Raw genomic sequence first — 24,700 nt, 5'->3', positions numbered from 1 at the left:
TAAGAGTGTATGGATTCTATAGGTGAATGCATGCCTGAGTAATTTACATTGTTTTATAAGGAATTGATTCCGGGAAAAGTATCAGGAAAAATCCCTGTTCAAAATCTGAGCAAGGCCAAAGCTTTGTAAAGGCCTATATAACAGTCATCTATGGGTTTCAATGCATATTTCTATTTTATGTTTCTTGCTATAGAAAGACATGGCATAGATTACTTTGTACATTCTTGCTGCACTCATAGAGATGCATTCTTTAATATTTTTCATAATACACTTCACATCTAGAGGATATTACTTGCATAACAAGTTTCTGCCAAGACCAGCGTCTTAAATTCCAACAATATTAACTCATAGCAGAATTTTATAGCAAGATCCTTGTGACAACTACTCACAAAAAAAAAAATAAAAAAAAATTCCTAAGCAAATATGCTGACTTCTGGGCTGTACCTGGAAACAAAGCTTCTGGGGGCAGAAGCAATGTGTTTGGAAGTTGACTGTGTTCCTGTGAGGATGCAAGCTCAGTGCCAATCCGGTTATACCCTTAATTAATCTGCAGACTCTATCAGCCAGCCCAGTGAAACAGCAGCATCCAAGAGGCTTAAGCTCCCCAGGTTCCAGTAACACAGAGCCCCACAGCCAGATCTGGGAAATCTGTAAGAGCCTCGCAGACTGTGAATCACACGGCCTCTGAGCCTTTTACCAACTTTGATTCTGACCTGCCCTTCAAATGATTACAAATCATTTTGGCCCTTCTTCAGCAAAAGAATAAGACAAAGCTAATATTTTATTATCAAAGCACTTTTCCATCACGGTTTTGACAAAGTTCTTCTTTACTTTTAGCATGAGCTGGCACAGCAAGAAAGTCTTCTGACAAAAACATTCCTCTGATGAAAGCTTTAAAATTTGTTTACCTCATGCATGTCTTTGTATCTTTTCTAACTTCAGTTTTACATGATTATTTCCATTCTCAAGCACTTCCAAGCTTGTATGTGATCTGCATATTAAGGTTTCAGTTCTAGAAACACAAATCCTTCCGTTATATCTGTAGCAAACCAGTATCAGCATTTATTACTACTGTCAAGTAATTACTACAAATTAATCTCGCACTTCACTACAAAACCAGCAGAAACTAAAAAATAAAGAAATAAAAACACACTCACACAAACACAAAAACCTCATGGTAGCAATCTGAGTAATTAAAAAAATAGGAAATTTCTTAAATTTCTAAATTAACAGGGTCATTACAATCTTTTAGTTTTAGAGCAGCTTCAGTATGTTAACATATAATCCATTATAAACCAATTCCTATATCTAAGCCTTCCTTACTTGCATTTTTACAAGAACTTCTCCTGAAGATGCCAAAGTCCTAAATAAATTGACACAACAATATTTTCTGGGAAAATAACAGTAAAAAGAAAGATATTTAAAATATTGTTAGAAAAACTCTAGAGATTAATTACATTTTATTCAGGTTTGCATGCTAGAATAAATCCAGTATCCCATATTGTTTTAGTAAGAATAGGTAGACTATCACTTTCTCATAGCCTTGTTGTCAAATAAATTAAAAAATAAATCCTTTCAGACAAAACCAATAATTTAGAAAGATATTACGTCTGAGGGAAACAAACAGAAAAAAATTCTCTCGGTCATGAGGAGATTTTTCCTTAACTAACCATTTTGTAGTCCTAGAAAATCCTGGAAAATTCTTGCTGATAAATTCTTGTTGCTAAAAAGTTGCCATGGTGTTGGGTTTTACTGCTGGCTTTCATCTCCTGCATGAATGTGCAGCATATTAGATTCTCCATATGGGCTGTGTTCATTAAACTAGTCAAAGATGACAATAATATTCCAACAAATTGTTGTAGAATTTTAAAGAATAAGAAGCAACATTAAGAAACATCCTAAAAGCACAGACCTGAGCAATTAAAGCTGATTAGCAACCATTTCAAATATGCATATGCACGCCAGATTTATGTGTATATGCATTTTGAAAGGTGTTCAGTATTGTTCTGCAATAGCCAAAATTATTATTGCTTACAAGTAACATGTTTATAGGCGCTGCAGATTTTAACGGTGCAACATTTTAGCCTTTTTATGCTTCAGGTGATCAAAAGCAGGGAGATATGGAGAGCTGAAAGATCAAGGCTGTGTTAGCAGCCGTCAGACATCAGATATCCACTCTTCAACTCCAAATCCTTCCTGTCCTGGCTTTCCTCTGTAGGTACAAAGGGTCTTTATCCTCACCAGTCTGACTTAACCATAGACCAACGTTTTCTAAAGCTTGATTTTACACCACCTGCAAGCAGTATTTTTGCATTTCTTATCTCCTGGCAATGCTGTAATCTTGTTTTGTCGTGCTAATCAAGGCTTTGGTTTCAGGGGCTACAGACTCAGTGCACCCCTGAACCTGGCTGCATACAGGCAGATGGTCTGTCCTAGGGAGTTTCAGCGAGCTAATTCTTTTCCCAGCACTACCTGAGACCAGTGTATCCAGCCTAGTCCAATTCCTGCATATCCTTACTGGAAGCCTCAGTAAGGCAGGATGTGATAAACCTGGATGTGTTTAGTGTGTACTTGTTAAGTGCTTACAGTATCCATAAAAGACAGTGTGAGCTCAAATTTGTCCTGATTTTCACCCAGAGCCTCAGAGTCATTCAGGATACAGTGTCACCTGCTGTGGAGCACTGTGGAATACATTCTGCTGCTGCTTGCAACCTAATTAAGCTTTTCCTCTTGGTGGAAAACCCATCTAGATATCACAGTGCCCATGCCCAATTAATTCCTGTGGAAGTTGAAAGAATGGAAACTGTACCAGAACGCACATTTTAACCAGTCAGCACACACAACCACAATCTTGTTTTCTTGGCTCACTTGCTCACTTGCTTGGTTAAACATGAGTGGCAGCTGCAAATTGAGTTGTTGCTAACTGACACATCTGAAGAAACAAACTGAAGCATTTTTTACTAATTTCAATAACTCTAAATGCTTCTACATGAGAAAAAGGAAACATAACGGAAGGAAATTTTTCTATCAGCAGCCAAATTGCATAGCCTTGATAGTTTTCAGAATAGACACAGTTTCATGACACCATGAACCAAGCAAATAAACAGAAGCCCTTGCTGGAAATGACACATTAGTGCTGTCTGAATTCATTAAGTTCTCCACGGAAAATTGAGATAATTCTCAATTTTGTTGTTGCGGGTACAGAAGAGGCAGAACTCCTTCCCCAGCAAAACAATGCACATCAAACCCCCTCTGCCAGCTGACAATAAAGAAAATCAAAATCTAGCATCACCAAAGAAACATGCTTTTCTTTCCTAAAAACTGTTTATTGAGTAGAAGGCTTCAGCTCTGAGAGATTTATATTCTGTTCTTTTTTCCTTCCACCACATGTCAGTCACTTCAGATATTCTCAATTCCTGCACAGAAAAGATGCCTCTGACTCCACATTATACTGTAACGATTAATTTCTGTGGGAATACCAAAAAAATGCAACCATACAAAATAATGGTTGCAATAACCACCTATACTGCTTTCTGTGTATCCAGAGCTTTATCTTTTGGTATATGCAAAGATTCCCAGTGGGATATTTCCTTGTCTGCAGCAGAAATGGCTAATGCAGAATTAGTGGTGGAACTTTGTATGTGTGTGAGTGAAGAGAGAGGGAGGTCTTTCATGAAAGTCTCTTGTATTCCTACCAGGACAACAATTTAAAATCACATTTTTTTTATTCAGCTTGAGGCATTTGTAGATATTTCCTTTTTTTCCTCACTCCTTTGGAGAAATTACCAAAATTAGACCACAACAGTTTCCAGAAAATCTCAGTAGGAAATCCCTTCATTATCAGTTGCTGGAAAATTATGTTTCCATCTTAAAATATAGCCCAAGAAATGGCAAAATTTTGGTTAACCACAAATCATAGAAAAGTAGGTCTGCCAATGTCCTTTGTAATTTAACCACTTTAGGTATCTCCTATGGGATATCTGCTATTCCATTCCAGATTATTTTCTAAACTTCTCCTGAAGATCTGCAGTGATGGGATTCCAGCTCCTCAACTTGCTTTTGAAAGCTCAGGTTTAAAAGCCTGCTCCAACATGCTTTGGTATTTACTTATCTTCATTATTTGTAATCTCGGGGTTGAAAACTCTAAACAAGATGGGAGGCTTGTTAATGAGTTAGCTGAAGGCAGGGGTCTTTACAGCTTTCTAGACCTGACCTGTTTCATAATTCAACTTGGATTATGGACTTTGCTTTACAATTTTTCTTGGGACATTTCTTACCTGAGGACAGATAATTGTTTTTACTTTTCTCCTGCAAGAATCCTTAATGCTGACCCCTACTGTGACCAGCTGGCCATCTTTCCATCTTTTTCTCCTAGAGACTGATTTAATTTGAGGAAAAGCAGCGTTTGCAGGTGGAATTTTACAAATAAGGATGGAAGCAAGTAATAGCACCATTCTTGCATCTTTCTTCCACACCACAGGAAAATCCACCCTTCAAATACTTCTAGCCCAGTTGGAGGCAAGAAATATTAGAGATCTCACAGGAGAAGCTGAGATCAAGATCTTCAAATGGTTGGGTATTTGAAATAAATATCTTATCTCTTGAGCTAGCCCAGCAGTGGACTTCACTTGAGCTTTTCCCTTTCATAACTTCTGACACCTTTTTGCAGCAGCAGAAGCCACCACTGTTCACGCTGATAACACAAAAATCCAAATAAGGGGAAAAGATTTGATCTGCAGTTCCTTGACATCTAAAGCCCAATTAAGAATAATTAAAGAATAATTAAAGAATAGTTAAGAATCTGTGAAACTACATCAGGTTCATTGTTTTCTCTCTTGGCCAATCCAGGTTTAGGTGCACTGAAGTTTCTTTTAGATGGAGCTTGTAATAATTTGGGGAAGGAAATCCCTGCATCTATCCCACTCATATTCCAAAAAGCAATTTTGGGGGTCATATTTGAGATTCTCTGTGAGTCTCAGGGAATGGACTGGATCCAGCTGGAAGTCTCTGGCTTCTGGTAAGTCCAGTGCTGCTCCAGTGTCAGCTCTGCCTGTTTATTAGCAAATGCCTGGTCTTCAGGCTATCAGATCTGACATGGAGGTGATTCCTCCACGTAAATTATAATAAATGGTGCCCATGCACACAAATACACTTGACCCACTTGTGGTAAGTATGTTTCAGAACCAATTATTTATCTCTCTCTAACTTTTATAGTTTGATTTAGCTGAGGAAAAAAGTGCTGTAGGGGATGAACAGTCTTGAAAGTCTCACTTTATAAATTGCTGTATTATAATTACAGCCCAATTAAAATTCAGTGTTACTCTCTTCATTAATTATCATCTCGAGCCTTACAAATAAGTTGGGAGAGACTGCTGTTCTGTAGAACATGCAGCTATCCCCTGCCTGCTTCCACTTTGAGAAAATCATGGCTGAGTTATGTGCTTCAATAATAGAGATTATAGCAGGAAGAACCCATGGCTTGCACTCTCAGGCTCCCAACGTCTCCATTCCATGGTTCACAAACACTCAAAACTCACCAGATTCAATCTGAGTTCTTTCTTCAGAGGGTATCAAGAACTCCAGGTCCTGTGAACAGTAGTGCAATTGTCAAATTCCCAAGGAAGTCGATGCAATAATTTATCATACATATATATAATTTAATATTAATACATTAAAATGATATATATTTTATTATATATATTATAGAGACTATAATTATGATATAATTATATATATTTATATTTTATAATATATTTATATACATATAAATTAGTATTTATATGTTTATTTATATATTAATATATATTTATTTTTATTTATATATATATTAATATATATCATAATACACACCTCGTATTTCACAAAGAATTGCTTGCTTCAAATGTTATAATGCTAGTGCTTGCTTAGGCTATTAATGCCAAAGTGTCTCTGAGCGACATGCAGGAATTGCCAGGAATCAGACCAACATGAATACATTTGTCAGTTATGGCCACTGTAATTTTTCCCAGTACAAAGCAAATGCCTCCACAGATTGCTGCCCTGTGCCACACATACATTACTCATCCAACCAAAACTCAATTATCCTTCCTTGCACCAAAAAAATATGGCCACAAAGTGAGCAAAAATACCATTTCTCTAATAATCTTCTCATTGTACAACCAAATCAAATATAACGTTGTTTGGCAGGCTCCCCATTTAGACTGATCATGTATTGTGTTACACTGGTGCTTGTACCATCCAAAGTACCTGTTTCACTAATTCAGAGTTTATCAATTTCACTTGGTCCAATGCACTATTCCATCTCTAATTAAATGAGTAAAATCATAGTACATTAGCTCTATAATATCTTTTTCCTGTGAGTAAAAAACACGAAAGTATCAAGGGCTGCTCCTTTCTGTTAAAACACAACATGGATCTAGCCTCAAGTGAGATGTTTTCCAGCAGCTTGACTCTTATTCCAAATTAGTAGCAGCATCCTGCACACAGGTGCTGAAAACCCGAAAGGATTCTATTATCATTAGAAGAAATGTCTAAGCTATAATAAGAGAACAATGTGTTACAAAAGAGACTGTAGTAAAAGAACAACTAAACAGTAATTTAAAAGCTATTTCTGTCTTAATAACATCTGCCAATTCCTCTGTTTTGTTTGGAAACCAAAAATCAAAGTGTCTCGCTTGGGCAGGCTGGGAAGGGGGGTCAGGACAACAGGTAAGGAAGGAGCTGCTCCAAGCTCAGGCTTACAGGGAAGCATGGCAGGAGCCCCGTGCCAACTTCCACACCACAAACTGACTGAGGATGGCTGTGAGAATGGGTTTGGACATGATGCTATAATATCTCTCACTCCTGAAGAGATTCCTATGAGCTTCCTCTTTTCCTTCGTGCTGGCTAATACCCTAGTGCAGTATTTAACGCTTTCAGTCAGTTATTGAACATGAGAACATGGATCTGTATTTGATATGCTGAGCACATTAACTGCATTTCTTTTTTTCCCCATTTCTTGTTTTGCTTGCTGCTCTGTACCTATGTTGTAAATATGCTTTCTATCCATCAAAGGGCTAATAGTTATTCTGAATTATACATGATTCCCAGGGACTGGCAGACCTTTCTTCTCCGATATGTATATACAAAACAAAAATAAAGCTCTAAAGAAGTGTCAGGGATAATTAGACAAAATAGTGCCATATATATGGACAAAAACGAGACCCATCAGGTAGCATATGTAAAGTGATTACCCCAGTTATCAAAGCACTCCTTTCTAGTCACAAACTGATTTTCATTTCTTCCTCTGTGGCACTGGAGCAGCAGGGTTTGGAATCTTGCTGCTTTTTCTTTTAACTTTACATCGGTTATATATCTGAGCAACATAAAGGTTGATTTTACATTTCTTTCAGCATACAGTCAATCAAGAAAATCAGCATGTCTTCCAGAAACAGAGTTAGCTTTCCATCTTCCCTCAGAGGGTCTGTAAAATGTAATTAATATTTGCAAAGCACAAGAATATTCTCGCATAGAAAGTGCTAACTTACTGCCAAGTATTTAATACAGGCAGTGCCGCTTCTGCCCGAGTTCTCAGATGTGACTCAGGGATTGAAAAAGGAGCATTGACACACAATAAATAACAGCTGAGGACTTTCAATGCACAACACAGAAAGAGATCCCAAAACATCTACCCCAGGACTACTCAACTCTGTAAGAACAAAACCCACCAAGCCTTCTGACCTCAGAACCCTCAGACATGAGGAACTGGGTTGCAGAACTTTCTCTGAACTGCTTAGCTCAGGCCTGAAGATCTGAACATCCAGCTCCCAGACACCAAAAAATTTAGTTTTCACATACTGTGTGTCTGAACATACTTTGACTAAACACAACTGTAAAAAGCAGCATCACAGAGACAAGACAAGGGTGGACTGAATAGCTGAAGGGTTTGTCCTCTGCTTCTATTTCTTTTCCAGAAGTTATTTCATATAACACAAAGAAATTATTTTCTGCAGAGATTTGGCTCTTCTTAACCATTTGTCCCCAGCTAGGAGGATTGAGGATAGCACTGACTTTGGTTTGCAGGTGCTTTTTCAATAGGGTAGAGGGAGGCTGCTCACTCCCTACTGCAGCAGGTCATGAGCTCTGCAGGCCAAGAGACTTAGTACAAAAGTACCATCACTCATGGTGATGGCTCCAGGAGCTAAATATGACCACCTGGTACACCCTGAAACTTCAAGATTTATATGACATTCTGTGCATCAAGCAGTTCTGGTTCCAATCCCAGTTTGAATTAAAGACCACAGAGGACAAGAAAATTATTAACTGTTTAAAAAAGAAAAGGTATACACATTAACCTGGAATGCTTGGATCCTGGACAAACTAAATTTTATTTGGGATCTGCAGCAGAAACACTTGCATAGTAAAGTCTCAGGACTGTCATGGCTATTTACTTATTAGGTAACATGTCTTGGGCAGTTTTCTTTAGGTGGAGTCTGTGATCTTTGCAGTAACTGAGTCAAGTAGGAGAAAAAAATAGCACAAGTTAGATAGGGGTCACATTTTTAATGAAAAATATTGACGATATCTGCCCTAAAGCTATCAGGCCTTTTAACTAAAACGAAACACAAAAAACTAACATACAAAGAAGCACTCCTACCGGAGGAGTGTTTATGCCTTTAAATGTCTTCAAAAGAACAGAAGAGAATAATGAAAATGCAGAAAGCTGAATTTTTTTGTCAGACTGACAGCATTTCTAGCAGCCTGGGGACAGGAAGTTTGTTGGAAAGATGGAGGTCTTTGTAAACCCTTTGTTAGTGATGGACTTAAAAAGCGTTGGTTAAAGTCATTGCTGTAGTAATCTAAATAAGAAACCTTCTGTCCTGGCGTGACTTTGTCATGTTGAATTGTTTCCCCATTTGTCTGTTTAGCCCAGAAATAAGTTTTGTACCTTTAAGGCTGGATATGAGAGTGAAGGAGGGGGGAGGAGAAGCGGTGGAATGTCTGAGGCGGTTGTTTTCAAAACACAGAGATAGGAGTTCCATCGTCTTGTCCTCCTGGACTGTGTCACCGTGGTGGACGGTGGAGAGAGATCTCCTTTGCTTTTTGTTAGTTTCTGACTAACTGAAGCAGAGAAGTTCCCCGGAAAGTTTTTTTTTCCTTCTTTTCCTGGAATTATTTGACCCTGCTCTGGACTGGGGACCCGGGGGAGCACCAGGAGCTCGCACCTGCAGCCCACCGGGGCCTGGCCTGGGCAGCGCCATTTTCCAGCGCCGGAGGGACTGAGAACAGACTGAGCCAAGCTACCACCACAGGAGAGAGACTTTCTGAATTTGCCATCTCTTCAGAGCACTGAGAGGTTTTGTTGTTCGGTGTTGGGGGTTTTTTTTGTGCTGGGCAGTGCTTTCCCGAACCAGCTGGGGGAGGGGCCGCTCAGGTTTGCTTCCTGTGGGGGGCTCTTTGGAAGTTATCTCCCAAATTTGCCCTAAGCCAGGACACCTTCAAATAACTGTTTCCATCAGCCGTGTGAGAAGAAAGCCAGCAGCATATGCTATGCTCAAGGAGTTATTGTTTGACCTTGGCCAACAAGAAAGCAGAGAAGCGAATGGTAGGTGAGAGGGGTTTGCTTTGTTCCTAGATCGAGGCACTGCACGGGGCAGCGAGCGCTGCAGGCTCCGGCTGCTGCCAGCACAGGATGGAGCTGCTTGGAAACGCACCCGGAGGAGCTGGAGCTCCGAGCACAGGCCCTGGGATGCTCTTGGGAGGGGCTGCTCCTTTCCTCTGGTGTCATCCTCAGGACCCTGCAGCGCTCAGTGCCCAAAACAAAGGTTGAGGCGCTCTTGGGCTGCTCTGCTCCAGCCCTGCGGCCACCAGAGCTCCCCAGGAGACAGCAAGAGTGCCTGCAATGGTGCAGTCACAGCTCCTCAACTTATCACGACTTCACTGGAACAGCCTCCGCGTGGCAGGGCACGTCGCTGATTCCTGCGAGCTAAGCTGCAGAAACTGTTCATTTCCACACAGGATTTGCAAGGAGACATGAATAGGGACGTTGCCATTGTTCTCGAGATTTGACAAATTTAACTGACACACACTACAGAGTGTAATCATACCCCAGAGACTGAGAAATCCTTCCTGAAAAAGGAGCAAGGACAATGTTTATACATGCTTGTGCTTGAAGTACAGATATGTAAAGGCTATGTTGTTACATTTAGATTTAAATTAGATAAAAAGCAGGGAAGATAGAAGGAGAAGAATTAAGAGGAGCACCAATAGATTTACTGTGTCATAAATATGAGCCAATATATGAACATTTTAATGGTCCTGTAGCATTGCATAAAATCACTTACCATTTTTCTTTGTTCAACTAATGCAAGATTTCCTAAGAATTTGTGCTATATATTCAATAAAGCGAGAACAGTGACTATTAAGACCTATTTATTGAGTGTTATAAGCAGTACCTCAGCAGTTTGACTGCATAGTGCTTTCAGATATTTCTTAAGAAGACAAGTTGCTGACTTGTAGGTCAAGAAAGGTACAGAAGGAAAGGGGAATTTAATTTTTTTAATGCAATATTCTCTCACTTTCTTATTGTGTCATTAAATGTGTACTTTTGCCCCTCTGGAAAAGCTCCAACAAAGCTTTTTGAGGACTCATTATGTAAACTGTATTTCTTCAGAAGTGGATACTTTCTATGATACTTATTTTCCAAAAATTGATGAAATTTATACCTCTTTTTAAAATTTCCCTACATATCATTAAGTGTAAGGCATTAATAGTGTACATAATTTTGAAAGAAATTATAATCTGGCAAGTTTTAGCATTTAAAGGGAGTCTGATTTGGACCATAATTTCCCTTTTAATGAGATTACTAAGATGAAGAGAACATTAAAAACAATGACCTGTCTAGGAAACCATTTGCATTTTATCCCAAGTTATTTGTGCCCCCCAACCTTGCACAAATGGAGAACTTTAAGGATGTCACAGAGTACAAGGGGTATTTACTAATGCTACCATCCAGATTAAAGGAAAAGCACACAGATAACATCCTTCACCTTCCAGTCAACACTGGGGGACACAAAGAGACACAAAGCATCTTAAATACTAGGACAGAAATAACATTGTCCCTTCATGCCTAATGACAGGATAGATGGATTAATGGCAAATTTTACGGAATATATGCACCAGCCTCATATAAAAGTGAAGTCACAATGCTCTGTGCTTAAAATAGATAAATTACATAGGTAAGGGGTTATAAACAGGAGATGGCACCTAGAAAGGAGCTCTTAAGATACAGAAGATTATAATAAATGTTTGTTAACCAACCCAAAACAAATAGGAGGTTTGTTCTAGTGGACACAACTGAGCAGTCACTGCCAGGTGACCAGTTTTTGGGGAATGCTTCTCCACAGGGAAGCATAATTATATTCTGCTATGTGTGCCCTCTATCCACACTGGCTCTGCAGGAAACATGCATGATTTATCTACTGCATGATTATCAGTAGAGAGCAAATTCCAAAATTGTTGATGGAAGCATTTTCAGAAAGTCAGTTGTAAATGAAACATCAAGCATGACAAAAAGAGACAGAGCTTTGCTTTTCAGAGCAGAATGATGTGTGGGCGAGCAGTTATATAACACCTAATATCACCATTTGGGTTATTTCTTTATGCCTTTCTAAATACCCATCCACTTGGGCAAACACAGCAACACTCTGATAAAGATGTTTTGGAGTACTGGTAGATTCATAATATTGTTAGAGTGCTTAATGATTGCAGCTATTTCAGAGCAATAAAAGTGATGGTATATTTGACACTGTTTGATGCCAGTTTATTTAAAATGATATTTTTACTAAACTTTGTGTTAAATTCTTGAACAATATGCTTTGAAAGCAATCAAAAACCCAATCATTCAAGGACAATATAAACATGTATGTATGCACTTAACATAGCTGCAATATTGGTACAGGTCAGTATTTTGCAAGATCCATGAGGATAGGAATAAAAAGAAGACATTTTATAAGAATCTGTTATTTTGTTTGGTTATAAATATTCTCTGAAAAAGCTTCAGTAGCTTCTAATAGAACTCATGGCTAGACAAGCCATGTGTAGTCAATGACTCCTTCATAATGAGGCCAAAGGAAATGGAAAAATATATTAACAGAAATTGCCAAGTAAATTTTAGTATTGAGAAAATGATGTGTATATGTGCTGTATGATAGGTAGTAATGTAAGAACTTAACTCAATCAGACAGTGATCTGCAGATGGACATTACATTCAATTTGAAGATGAAGAGGCTACAATAATCAAATCCATTATCTATTGGAAAAATGTACTCAGTTTGAATAATTCTCACATCTTCACACTGGTCATGTAGCTGCTGCCTCACAGTCTAGGAGAGTCTCCTATGGTGAATGAAATGTCTGATTTTAGGGAAATCTTGAAGACAATAGGGCCATACATTATAAGATATAGGCCTGAACTGCTCCTAAGCACGTTGTACTCCCAAGTATTACTGCACTTGTTGTCTTGCCTGAGAAGCCAGCTGCATATTCCAAGGCTGCATTTCAGTCATCTGTAAGCTCAGGCAGCTGCTTTCCACTGTGCCTGGTTTATATTTCCAAGCCTTTCTTTAAACTTGCAAAACTTAAAACAATATGTATGGTGGATTAAGAGATGTTGCTTAAATAAAAATAAACAGAGTTCACAATCACCACCCGATTTCAAAAGCTAAGGCTGCAAGCAAGGGAAGCTGTGCCAGCTGGGATATATGTTGTGGTCTGGGTAGCTGTTAGGATGGTTGCAGGTAAAGAAGCAGGAAGGGCCTTTGTATGGGTTCCACTGAGATGTTTATTTCAGCCATGTGGGTGGACAGTCCAGGGTCAGAGGCAAAGGCAAAGGCTCGTGGTGAGGGTCCAGGTTTAAGTACATGGGTCTTTTGGGGTGAGGGAAAACATCAGAGACCAATTACCATGGGACATGGGGGTGTCACAAAGGTGGGGTTGGGGCATGGGAGCCAAAGGGGAAACAGGGTGGGAATGACTGAAAGACTGAGGAACAGGGAGGGGGCACGGGGCTGACCCAGGGAACAGAATAGGTATACATTGGCATGACAGAACAGGGCTTGCTGTGAGAGAAGCCTCTTGTGTCTCCCTAACTAGGGAATGCCTTTCAGGGTCTCCACAGATATATTTTATGTATAGACTAGAAGAAGTAGAATCATTCATTCCTGACTTTCTGGTCCAATTCTCCAAAAACACTAAGAAAGGACCATGAGGTTATTATAATGTATTTGAGGGACAACTGTACTTCCTATGATATCAGATGGTTTCAAGATTATTCTCTTGCAAGAAGCAAAGAAACTGTTTTACGTTTTTGTTCCTCTTGCCCAGCTGAAGAAAAATGCCTTTAATCTGTCCATGTAAAGGAATATTGACTTGTAAAGAAGATGATTTTGTTATGCAGTGAACACTGTAGCATTTATTGCTGTGTTATCTCGACTCACAAGTTAATTTTTTCCAAACACAAACTGAAAAGAGCGACCTGTCCAGTGCCATGATTCCTTAAGTGCACAAACCAAACCTATGAGAGGCACTGAAATGCATAAAATTCAGCATTACACCACGCTGGCACTCATCATGTGACTCAAGAAGTGAAACAGAAATGAGATTTTAAAAACAATTCATGGCTTGCTTTTTCTTTCTCTAAGACTGAAGGAAATTACTAAATTTAAATTGCACAGGGCAGGATTCAAAGCAGGGACACATCCCTAAGTGTAGATGTGTGCTTCTGAGATAAGATGACACCTCCTGAGCAGAGTGTCCCATAAGAGCAGGCTAAAAGCTAAAGCTAAAGCTAAAGCTAAAGCTAAAGCTAAAGCTAAAGCTCTCTTTATAGAATGGGCTATATTATACCTTGAAAATGTTGATTTTCAATATTTATAAATAAAAGTCTAGATGGGTAGGTGAGACACATGGTAGGTGTATGGAGTTATGGTAATAAATAATAAAGTGGCCCTTGCTTTGTGCAGACAATACCCCTGGGGAACTACTGAGTATTCCAAGGGGAGAAAAAACAAACAAAAATAAAAGTAAAAATTCACATGCAGGGAATTTGGGAATGGTTTTCCTGCAACTTGTAAATCAGTTGTAAATGGAGCCTGATTTCACCAGCCTTGCAAATTCATTAACACTAGATTTCCTTATTCTGGAAGATTTCTGAGATCCATTCCCATATTAATGCAAGCCCTTGCTCTGCTCTCTCTTACTGAGACAGCTGTCTCAGAGGATATTGTCCAAACTGTTTTCCTGATGGGTCCAGTTCAAGGAGAGGAACATCACTGTTGAGCATCACTCAGGAGGAATAAAGGTTCCTTTGAACTGACTGCCTCACTTCATGGGTGGGAGAATATGAGAAGTTATTTCTGTTCAAATGAGGGCCAAGAAGGAGAAATAATCTCAGAGGAAAACTGAAAATCTGTGACAGTCAAAATGAGTTTAGCATCATGCTTATGATATGGGAAGTGCACAGCCTTCTTACCTTAAATAAGATTTCCTGTTTGGTTCTATATTAGATGACATGAATTGCCCTCAGCAAAACAAATTTTTATGGATAGTTGCCATAGGGAAATGTCTAGGAGAATTAAACAGTTCACTGTACTATGGTAGCCTTAAATCAGGCTCTGCTGGCGGCTGCAATGCTGCGCCTTGAGGGACAAAAAGGGGTAGGAAGACAAGAAGAAAAGTGAAAGAAGAAAACTGGTAGAGAAAAGGCAAACAATACAAAACCCAAAAAGAGTGCAGCTGGGGACACAGGAGAAGATCTTAAAGCATTACAGTGGGAACATATTGAAGTGCAGGTTATTGGTACAGAGACACCAGGCAAACCACAAACTGCCTGGATTCTGTTTCTACAAACTCTGGGGTTTGCAAACTCCTGTATGACAACTCGAACTGTGGTTTTATGCACTCTTCCTAAGGGATCAGGGACAGTCCTTGCCATGTTTAACTGGGGTAAAAATTCTCCCACCACAAGAAAAAAGGATATGTCTGAACACAAGGGATGCTGAAGTAACCTCCTATCCAGGCACAGTATCTAACAGTGCTGGTTTAAGAAAAGATGCACTTCTAGCCGAAGGTGAAGGTGAGTGCTAACAGTTTTCAGAAGTGCTTTCTCTTTTTATTTAAAATAAAATAATTGCTAGTTTAGGAAAATGTTTTTATTAAGACCAGGTTTCTCAGTGTGTTTTAAAGAGACTTGTTGCTCAATTGTTTACAAAAGTACTTTTACTTGGTAGTCTGGATACTTTATACTTCAGGATTTGTAAAAAACCCAACTTGTTATGGTCCGAATTTAATGTTGACCATAGCACAAGCAAGAAAACAGACAAGACGCTCTTTTGAAATCCTATTCAATCTAAATTATTAAATTATTCTGTCAATCATTGAATTGTTCCATTTGATGACATTTAACAGGCATCATTCTTAACTTGGTCATTTAAACATTCACAGAAGAGAACCACGTCTGTGTACAGACAGGGCAATGCCATCTTTGCAGTGATTACTTGGATGATTAAACTCTATCTCACAGTTCTTCTTTTAGTGGTAGCTCCTGGACTATTAAGTCTTAGCTATAAAGACTGATGTTTTAGGAGAAAATTAGATACTTGGCAAATTTCAGGAGTCAGGCACAGTTGTTTCTGAACTTGGGCACAGAGCTCTGAGCTACTGCACTGCTTCATGACACTACACTCCTGGAATATGTTTGAAAAGCAAAGTGTCACTGCATCTTACTGCTTTACCAGACAAAGGCAAACAAAGGAACTGGACATCATACATTTAGCTATTCTTTGCCTGAGTTTTTGGTAGTTTGCCCATCTCTGTATTCCTCTTCATTAAGGATTTTTGCAATCGTTTAATGTGTTGGATGGAGACTTCCAATAACCCCACTTAGGGACTGCTGACTTCTTACTTTGAGAAGATCTTGTCAAATTTGACTAACAGCTTTATTCTACTCATTTTCCTTATTAGGCGTGTTCACATCTATCTGACATAAATATACGTTTTCATCCCTTAGCCTTTTTCTGTCCCCACGTAATTCAACTACAAATCCATGGGCTTCTGTTAGCCTTTTATTTGCAGACTGTCTGAGCAATGCACTTGTCCATGCCTCATCTCTTTAGGGCTGTCTGTTTTTTCCTTTGGGGGTGTATGTATATTGTTGGAACACAGTGTCACCCCTAGAGCTAGAGGAAGAGGAGTAAGTATGTCACAGCTGTGTGTTGAGAAGCCTAAAATCCTGCTGGGCTTTTTTCCCCCCAACATACCATCTAATAAAATCAGATCTCATTTACTGCTGGTTATTTCTAATAATTCTTTTCAGTATTACTGATATCCATTCTCCTCCTTCCTAGTGAATATCAGTGCCTCTCACTGCATCCCTTGGAGACAAAGGTGTCTCCTCTGGGAAGAGCAGCTGCTGGTTACCACCTGCTGGCCAGCCAGGCGCACACCACCGAGCGCTGCCCGTGCTCAGCACTGAGCAGCACACTTCCAGCTGTCTGAATTTAACAGGTACATCCAGACCTTCCGAGAAGCTGTGAGGATGAGACTCAAAAATCAATACGAGTGAGTTCTCAGCTGTAGATAAAATTAAAAATTTAGGAATGTTCAGGCAGTCGCTGTGTGAACTTTGTCAGATATCATGGCACGTAACACAGTAAGATCTGCACGCGGGAAAAAGAACTTTCTAAATGTTTGGAAAACTGTTCTTCCTCACATACCTGGAGAAGGTCTGGGATGTGGGGGTCTGGGGCACTTCAATGGATGTAGAAATAACACAGGCCTTTCTTAGTTATGAGGAGAAAATATCCCGGGAAGGGGTTAGGACTCTCGTAGTGAAGGAACTAGATTTCTTCGGGAGACACAGAACAACCACCTCCCACACAGATCAAGGTCCCTGGCCGGTACCAAAGCCAGGGTGGAGGGTGTGGGATGAGAGCAGTGGCTCCTGCAGAGGAGTGGCAGAAGAAAGAGATGGGAAGATGTAGGTGAGAGCTTAGGCACAGCCTATGTGAAAACTGAAAACGCCAACTGGAGAATAAAGCCAGAATGAGACATTCAGTGCCAGGCACTGAGAAGACATGAAGACCTAAAGAAAGGTGCGTGCCATTTCCAGGCTTTTTGTGTTGTTTAGTTCCAAACAGCTCTGTGCAGAACACATTCCATACTAAGGATTTTCCTGGCCTGTGTGACCAAATCACAGACATCCTAGGCTGTGGTTGCCATCCATGTGGCTGACATCCATGCCAGCAGAGTGCACACTGGGAAAGTCTGGTGCCTAATATCCAATGGTATTGATCTGTTTATTGCCTGCACTAAACCCACTCCTGATACAGTACAACTGGAACCAGCTGGCCAGCAGACAGTGCTGCTGGAATTTCAGGAGAATGTTACATTTTTTGCTGTGTAATCTCTTCCATGTTTGTCAGCAAAGAAACCCAGTCATACATTCATTGAAGTTGTTTGTTTCACCTGTACCTACTGGGAAAACATGCGGTTTTCACATTACTTAAAGTGGTGTTATTGATAGAGACCAAACTGCATTCTCAGTCACTGATCTATCCATCAGCAGTGGTCTGAACTGTGCTGCTCTCTCATCCTTTAAGGTTTTAATCTCTGACTCATGAACAACTTCACTGGGTGTAGAATAACCTCTAGAGAAGAGTATTTTTCAATCAATAGCATTTTAGTAGAAAAGCAGGACATGCATGAGTACACTAATTGAAGAACATGTTTCCTTAGTCTCAGCTCTGTTATTGCATTCTAATTTCCCACCGTTTTTACAGTTTAACATTTCTGGTTGATAAAAAGTTCATCATGATACAGAGCATCTATTTAACATATATGAGAATTAATTACTAATTTTGGAGGCAATTTGAACTGTGTGAGATTAAATTGGTGTTATGAACATGTTTGCAATTGCTCTGACTGGGAAGAAACCTTGACATTCACAAATCACTTGCCACAAAAGCTATAAAATCTTTACCAAATTGAACTGAACTTTTCTGTAATCCAATGAAAAATTTCTGTTTAAGTTCTAAGAAGGTCCCAATTGTATTTAAGTTACTTTTCTTTATTCTAATTTTTAGTCTACTTGTCTACCTTGTCTTCCTCTATGTCCCTTTTCCCAGGCCTTCTTCCAGGACTAGGTGAGCATTTTAGAAAGGTATCCTAAAACTATAATTTTAATTAATTTTTCAAATTTGCAAAAGAAACAAACAAAACAAACAAAACCGAAAAAACCAAAACAACAAAAAAACCCTCCAGGGTGAGTACATGAAAGAAAAAAGGAAAATAACACCATTCTGATGTTTTCCATATATTGTGAATCATATCACATCCTTTCCAGGAAGAGAATGAGTGAGTATGTCATTTTTTGTTACTTTTTGGGGAAAACCACTCTGTAACAGGATAGAGGAGTCTTAATAAAAGGCGGGGAGGGTGGGGGGGGAGAAAGAAAGACTGAATATCTGTACCAAGGGAATTGTCTTTTCGTCTCCTCCTTCTTGCCACTGTGACCCAAACAGGATGATCACTTCTCACCAAGACATCCCTGCTTCTTGGTACTTGTTGCATGTCATGTCTAGCACAACAAGACACCAATCTTGACAGGTTCCTTCATGAATGACTATCCTAAACTTATAAAGCCAAATTATCCTATACTTTCCCACAGAGATATCAAGTTTTTTTCCCCTCTTATTGCTTGTATAGGCTACAGCAGTGTTTACCCCAGTATATTAAAATATAACAGGCATGAGATCTGTCAAAACCAATTCCTGTTTCCTTGCACTGGAGAAGCTCAGAATGTATTATGGCTTTATGGTTAGCTTTCATTAAAACCTAAAAAATTATATATACACCACCACTGGGAGCTAATGAACTAAGTGCTATCCTAGCTGAACAGATCCAGAAAATGAGATGTCAAGTGTGGGGAAGTACACCTGTAATTGCCTCTAGTGAGAGAGACAGCTGGAGCTCATCACTGCTGTTTCTTTACACACAGGCTCAGTGAAAAGATAACTCTCTGGCTCTGCTAAATTCTCCCAAAGGGTCAACTTTCGCTTCAGCTGGTGTAAAATCTCACACTGCTTTACTCTACTTATTAATTTCTTCACAGCCTAACCTTTCTTAACCACTTTGCAGCTAAAATAAAATCCCACAAACACCCTGAGAATGCCACCTTTGGAAAAATAATTTCAAAAGATACTCCAGGTTTCTGGGGTAGGTATATGCATATATATGTATATATAATATGCATATCATATCAATCTAAGTTCACATTAAAAAGCAAGTTCTAATAGCAGGGATGGAAGGGATTAGGTTGTTCAAGACCTATTGATAAACTCTAAAATCTCTTGTCAAGACACACTTTTCCCAATAATAAAATTTTACTGCAGTAATGGTATTTCTTTTCTTCAGAGGAAGAAAATAAATAAATATTCTATTTCTGAAAGGAAAGGAAAAAAAAGTTTACGCTGTCAAATTCATCCAGGAGGAAAAGTTAAAGAGCTAAAGTTAACTGGAACACTGTCCTTCCACAAAAATATTTTAAAGGGATAATATTAGATTGCAGCCAGAAAGTAGGAAATGGCAGTTTTCATTCCAGTCATTAAATATGCTCATGTAATTGACTGCCTTTATGAGATATTGAAAAGTCCTCCTGCTTTCCTAGCTTTTTTTATTATTTTCTTTTTCTCTGTGATTACCATGGTAAGTGAACGTCACTGCCTGAGCATGGGGTCCTCACATGAGCAGCAGAGCAACTCAGTCTCCACCACCTCATATTGTACCAGGGTTAGAGACACCTCATTGATTAGTGGAGGCTTTTTCATTCAGACTCATCAGCTTTGGGAATCTCCTTGTTTTCTTGCTTGTCTGAAGTCTAAACTAAGGTATTTTCAGTGTTTTGTTTTGCCTACCTACATCATTAGGCTTACCCTAGGTTTTTCAGGATAATTTTTCTCTCTCCTTTCTGAAAATAAGAGCTCTGTCATAACCCTGATAGTGTGAGAGTACAGCAGCAGCCTGCAGACTCCACACCAGGTAGGAAGAAGTGTCCTTCCAGCTCAGTGTTGGTGAACTCCCTCCATTCATTGTTCCTGTGAGGGTCAGTTTTCACATATGAAAAATTCTTCAGAGCAAGAAGAATAATTCAGTTTCCCCTTCATGTTGCCTCCCCTTGGTGTTGCCTTCCCTCAGCCCCAAAGTGAACCCAGGGGCACCTGTCAGAGGCAGAAATGACAGCTATCCATCTGCCTCTTTCTCAGCATGCTCTTTACCTTGAGCACGTTTTTCTGGCATGGTGGTGATAGATTTTAATCATTTAATTAAATCAGTCTATTTCTGTTTTCACTGCCAGTAGGCTCAGCAAACACTTCTGAGAACCCAGAATCCTTCTAGAAACTAAATGAAGCATAGGGATAGAGTATTCCCTCTCTTACACTGCACAAGTGACTGCAAACCAGAGCTATTCACATGCATTCTGCTCAGCTTTCTTACTTAATGATAATCTCCAAATCTCCTAAATGTATCTGGAAACATTTTATATCCTTGAATCACTTTTGTTGAGGAAGATACTTTTTCAATCATTTGCCAAGCTGAAAGAGGGTTTAATGTATGGCTACAAACTAAAACCATGGAATTAAACATAGAGGACACGAATTTTTGTGACTAGTTCCCCAGTTCTGGCACTCATTGTAGCACAAGTACTTGATTCTAACTAGTAATTGATGAAGTATCTTTTGTCCTTTTAAATCAGAATGCCAGGTTTTTCAGCTGCAGAGTGGAGTGGGCTAGTGAGGACAGTGAGACAGCTATCCTTGCTATCCTTCTTATTCTATCCAACAGCAATCTTGGGGCAGCAATGGTAAAAAGCTACTTGAGAAGGACTAAGCACATTTTCGTTAGGATGTTCAAAAGCAGAGTAGAGGGAAAAAAAAAACAGTAGAAAGACGGATCCAAAACCCCTCACTTTCTGACACATTTCTGAGTCAGAAACACACCTCTGAGCAAGGGCTGGTGTTTCCCTCTAACTCTATGACACTACAGATTCAACCCACACTTTCTCAGAAAGACAAAGTACCTCAGCAAGGGTTAGCTTACAGCAGACAAAGATGATCTGCCTGTTCCACAAATTGCTGATAAATGGCATTGCCAGAAGTTCCTTTCACTTCTAAATAACAATGTTTTCTCCAAATATTTTGCTGGAGTGTCTTCAGTCTATCACCTCTAAGGCTTCAGCTGTCACCCTTTCCCTTTCACTGAGAGTAAGTGATCACTTCTCTTTATTTGTAGGTAGATAGATTGCCTATATAGTTACCTGGTCCTTTTGGTTTTCCTCTCACATCCTTAAGTCTTCCCTTACAGCTCTGACAAAGAGTAAAATTGCTTTCTATCTCTCCTTTATTTCAACAGAGAACGTTAAGTAACATTAAATTGCATTTTCCTCTGCACTATCACAGGTTTCTATCTACCTTTCATAAAGCATAAAACAGGAAATTTGTTTTGCAATTCAAAAAATAGCCCCCAAAAAGGAGAGCTCTGACTCATTTCCCCATTTTGCTAGCAGCCACAAAACTAGCCCATTAAAACCAACTTCCAGTCAAACTGATGTTTTCTTAACATATGTTCCTCAAAGCTGTGCCAGCTGTGGTGCTCTCTACAGCCAATCACTGTGTTAATTGAGGTGAGCAATGAAAACATAAATACCTAAAGCTGCAGCACTTTTTAAGATATTTAGAGCTGACTTGGATAAGCCATGCTAAACTGCCAAAATTGTGTCTCCTGTTCTCTCATATTTAAGGGAAGTGGTGGTTTTGTTTGCTTGTCACAGCTTGTGGATGATAGCAATAACAGAGACACCAAATGTAGCTTTGCTTTCTAAGCTCAGAATGGCTTTAGCAGGGTTTAACACTAGACTCAGCTTGAGACATAAGTATGTGAATCTTTATCAGAATCTTCTTTGGCACAAACTGGTTTTGCCATTAATAATTTTAAGCTAAATAAGCATTTACAAACTCGGCAGTCTCACTCAGGACAAGTTTCCTCTCCAGCATTCAGTTTTGTTTTTGGGACTTACATGCTGTCAAAAGAGATTCCAGATTTGTCTCATAATTTCATCTAATCAGTCAGGTACTGTCAAGTTTTTATGTAGCAAGGATGCAAATAATAAAATAATATATATTTAAAAAAAAATCCTAGAATCCTGTGTCATGCATCTCAGAGAAGAGCCATGAGAGGGCTACCCAATTCTGCTGAAAGTAGCAAACCACAGAATTCTTTACTAAGCTACCTCAAATGCACAAAAGCAGCACATCTCCAACCAGTGAGGTGGTTGAAAACCACCACGGGCAGAGGTTTGAGGAGCTGTCAGTACAGAAACTGATGCAGAATAAGTACAGGGGGATAGACTGGCTTCCCTGTACCACTGTTCTACATTGCAGAAGGCACTGGTCTCTTAAGCAACAGCACCAAAGAAGATGAAAGGAAATACAAGTGCTCAGTCCTGTCAGGGTATACATGCAACTTGGTTTTAGAAAGTTTTGAGGTAAAACCTTCTGTTGTACTTAAACCATTATCTTTTCCTAGCACTGAACGGACCCTCTGGTGTGTTAGAAGCATGGAAATTGATATAAGCTGGAGTTTTTGTCCTCCTGACTCTTTTTGTGTTAGCATTTTATTCTTTCACAAGTTCCTAGATGACAAGCCCAAAGGCAGGCTGTATTTTTACAGCAAGCATAAGTTGATTAAAAGAACTAAATCACTTAATGATCATTTGTGCATGCAAAATATGTATCTCAAAAAGCATAGATCCTCTCTTTTTTTCACATTATTTTTAAGTGGGGGCATTGCCTGTGCCTCTTCAAGAATGCAGAAACGTCCTACAAATCTGAAAAAATTATCTCCTAGAGCCCATTAAATGTGAACTATTGCATTGCAAGGTGTAGCCCTCTCCCTTGTAGCTAGCCATTTAAATCCTTATTTGCTATGATCTCTGAGATGCTGTATCATTTTGAACTACAAGAATGAGTTATTAACTTGATGAGAGAAGCACATGGTCACAAATTACTTTCTCTTAGTCTGAGGTTTTTTGGTGGTGGTTGAGTTTTTTTATCGCCTTTTTTTTTTTTTTTTTACAGCTTTTCCAGGTCCTAAAAAATATGATTTTAAATTAGGGTCTTTGACAGCAAAAGCAGAGCATATTTTATAACTCCCAGAGCTACAAGAAACAGCTGTATATAAGCACAAAACCCGACAGTTTCTGTCTGAATGTGCTCCAGGTCACTGTTGGCCCAGTTCTCAGTTGTCTCCCAGCCCCTGTTGTACAATTTCTCTGTGAGCCATCCTCCTGCACACCCCTCCAGCAATGGGTCAAATGCTGGGCAGCCCAAAGCTAATGTAGCTGCCTAGCACTGTGTCCTTGGTGGTCCAGAGCCACAGGGAATGCCCAGCTCTGCTGGAGCAGCACTTGGAATAGTTCATCTGCATGCCAGGAAAAACTGGGTTACTGCACTCTACAAGGGATTCTAACTGTTATAAGGAGAAAATGACTGGGCTAAGAGATCCAAATATTTTAATTTATTTTTTTTTCTTTCACACGATCTTCTCTTGGGGAACTGTCCCTGTGCCAGAAACTTTACTGGTACAAGAGCTTGGCACAGTGCTTTTGTCCCTAGGCCACTGTACTCATTTGTGTTAATTATAAGGTTAAGGAGGATTTTCTTTTTCCACTTCCCCAGTGGATTGCATATTCCACAATCAGATGTTCAACCTATATTAAAAAATAAATAGATATATAACTTTCAGGCACGTTATTTCTCTTAGACTGCACTGAACGAACTCCACAAACATTCTCTGTTGTTTCACACATAAGATCACACACAAAGGGCAGGAATTAAGTTTGAGTCATTCTTGCTTTTGGATGGATGCTGTTGTTGAAGCAATTGTGGCCACTTTTCAAGGAGCACACAGATATCCTGGTCATTACTGAAATGCTGGGGTCCTCAATAGCAGAGCTAACTGAAAATTAACAATATTTATTAGAGAATGTCCATGACATAAAACAAGCTTTTATAAGTTCTTCTGTAAATTTTCCAAGAAGGGTGTCTGAAATCTGAAATATTTTAGCTGTAACACTAATTATGGCAGATTTTTCCTTTTTTAATTCACAGAAAAAAATTGTGGAAAGGACACCCTTGTTATAAGGGAAAAAAATGCAAACATCCTCCTCCCCCCCCCCCCCCCCCCCATTTTCTAGTACAAGGTAATTTCAATAGAAAATTTCTCAGAAGACTTCTTTGGTTTACTAGAAAGTTCTTCCTCAGATTTTCTTAATGTCTCTGGTCAAGTCATGTCATTTCTCCATCTCAGCAGCATATTTGAAAGTAGATAAGATAATGTTTTTTCATCCATTTTTCTTTGAGTGTTGGCTATAGAGACAAGATATTTTGGATGGACATTCTCTTCCTATTTTCTGCAGGACACATTGAGTCACCACCTATCCTTCACAGTTTCTAGGGATTGTCCGACTACTATCAATGATAAATTAGAGTAATTCACAATAACTGAACATCTCCCTCAAGTATACTTGTGACTCTCTGAAACTATAAGTACATAATTATAGAAGCACAGCTCTATAAGGATTAGTTGCTTGCTCCTTAAATTGAATCAG

General features: G+C 39.2%; 1 long non-coding RNA gene across 2 annotated transcripts in view; it reads right to left on the bottom strand.

The window, feature by feature from the left end:
- Nucleotides 1–24,700, bottom strand: part of LOC148222987 (uncharacterized) — a 421,765-nt gene that overhangs the window by 193,720 nt on the left and 203,345 nt on the right. For both annotated transcript variants that reach the window (XR_015805101.1, XR_015805102.1), the window contains one exon: nt 5,538–5,586. This is a non-coding gene — a long non-coding RNA (uncharacterized LOC148222987). The remainder of the gene's footprint in view (nt 1–5,537; nt 5,587–24,700) is intronic.

This window comes from Sturnus vulgaris, chromosome 8, assembly GCF_052056855.1.
Source record: "Sturnus vulgaris isolate bStuVul1 chromosome 8, bStuVul1.hap1, whole genome shotgun sequence".
NCBI lineage: Eukaryota > Metazoa > Chordata > Aves > Passeriformes > Sturnidae > Sturnus > Sturnus vulgaris.
The sequence above is the reverse complement of the archived record's forward strand: the minus strand, read 5'-3'. Positions and strand labels throughout refer to the sequence as shown.